This window comes from Lepus europaeus, unplaced genomic scaffold (genome assembly GCF_033115175.1).
Source record: "Lepus europaeus isolate LE1 unplaced genomic scaffold, mLepTim1.pri SCAFFOLD_3_1, whole genome shotgun sequence".
Taxonomy (NCBI): domain Eukaryota; kingdom Metazoa; phylum Chordata; class Mammalia; order Lagomorpha; family Leporidae; genus Lepus; species Lepus europaeus.
Genome location: NW_026909276.1, coordinates 1,580,296 through 1,582,576, shown reverse-complemented (window position 1 = coordinate 1,582,576; position 2,281 = coordinate 1,580,296).

Here is a 2,281-nt window from a genome sequence, read left to right as displayed (position 1 = left end):
AATCTGAAGCCAGGAACCAGGAGCTTCTACTAGGTCTCCCACGTGGGTACAGGGGCCCAAGGAGTTGGACCATCTTTTGCTGCTTTCCCAGGCTATAGAAGAGAGCCGGGTCAGAAGTGGAGCAGCCAGAACTCAAACAGGCACCCATATGGGATGCTAGCACTGCAGGTGGTGGCTTTAACCACTATGGCACAGCACTGGCCTCACATTTTACAGCTTCTAAAATGCATGTTTACAAAGCTTTGTGGGTGCAATCAATTGCATGGTTTAAATTACAATTTTATCTAGGAATCTTAACTAAATTTAAATAGAGTACCATGTAAGATTATAGGAAAAATTACTAAAAATAAGTAAGAAGGGACCAGCACTGTGGCATAGTAGGCTAAGCCTCCACCTGTGGCTCTAGCATCTCATATGAGTGCCAGTTCCTTTCCTTGCTGCTCCTTTTCTGATCCAGCTCTCTGTTACGGCCTGGGAAAGCAGTAGAAGATGGCCCAAGTGGGAGACCCAGTAGAAGCTCCTGGCTCCTGGCTTCAGGAATGAACCAGCAGATGGAAGACATTTTTCTCTGTCTTTCCCTCTCTGTGTAACTGTATGTCTCAAATAAATAAATAAATAAATCTTATAAAAAAGAAATATAATTTATGTACTGTTGCACTTAATTTAAATTATAATGTTGCTTCAAATTTCCGTAGTCAAAAGAACCAAATTATGTCATGGGAGCCAGAGAGATAGTAACAGCCTGAGTAAAGAATTAAAAGTAAATTAAGCTTTTTGGAAGTTATAACTTAGGTTGATAAAATGAGACTTCAGAGGTCCCAATGTAAAATAACTAAGATGGCTCAATATAAGGAAACTCAGGCCTTCAATGACTGATCTTTATGAAGTAAGGCCTAATTAACAAAATATTGCTTATTTCCATTGCATTTCCATTTAGCCCAATTTTGCCTCTTTTTAAACCTGAAAGAATAAATGGCACCTCATGCATGGTGAATTACTATGACCCTAATGCTCTATGCCATTGATTGTGCCCACATTCATTATGCAAAACACTAGCATATTTTCCCCAACTGAATAAATGAGTAACTATATTCATATTTCAAATTAAGGCAAAAAGTTTTGTCCAGTGGTTTTTCAAAAGCCTCTCAGGGTCAGTATGCCTTCATCTTAGAAAAGGTCACAGTATGTCTCTTCACAGTACATATGGGGCTTTGCTATTTGTACAACCCCTTTATAGAGATACTAACTGTATCCAGCTTCACCAGAATCAGTATGACATCATGTTTAATGACATTCTTCCTCTAAGAGATCTGTTTAACACACTCAAGAGGAATGGAGAAGTCTAATACTTCTTCGTCTTGGGTTTTGGTGGAAATGTACTCCCTGCTTTCATATGTTGATTAATCTCTTTGATGCTGCTACTTTACAAGTCAGCACATATTAAATGGGACCTCCTCCAGGAAAATACTCTATAATCAGTCAAAATAGGCAGGCGCCACAGCTCAATAGGCTAATCCTCTGCCTGAGGCACCGGTACTCTGGGTTCTAGTCCCGGTCAGGGTGCCGGATTCTGTCCCAGTTGCTCCTCTTCCTTCCAGCTCTCTGCTGTGGCCCAGGAGTGCAGTGGAGGATGGCCCAAGTACTTGGGCCCTGCACCCCATGGGAGACCAGGATAAGCACCTGGCTCCTGGCTTCAGATCAGCATGGTGCGCCAGCCACAGCGCACTGGCTGCAGAGGCCATTGCGGGGTGAACCAACAGAAAAGGAAGACCTTTCTCTCTGTCTCTCTCTCTCACTGTCCACTCTGCCTGTCAAAAAAAAAAGAAAAAGAAAAAGAAAAAAAGAGAAGAAAAGAAAAGAGAAAAAGAAAAAGAAAATCAATAGGCACTCTTCGTGATCCCAGAGACTTGTTCCACCTCGACACCTCCACAATCTTCCCTCATAGCTCCTGGATTCTCTGATGGCCACTAGTTCTCATGGTCTGTGAAGCAAAAAGCTGTCTCTCTTGGAACCAAGATATATACCAGTAAAATAAAATTTTCTGCCCACCTACTGTTGCCTGTAAATAGCCTCTCATAGGCCTCATGCCTTGTGACTTTCCCTACCCACTTGCTTACTCTGATTTTGGAAATTGAAGCAGCATACAAACCTGAGCATGGAGGCCAGTGCTATAGTCTGGTGGATTAATCCTGCAGTGCTGGCATTCCACATGGGTGGCAGTTTGACTACCAGCTGCTTGCAATCCAAGTAATTACTAATGTACCTGAGAAAGCAGCAGCAT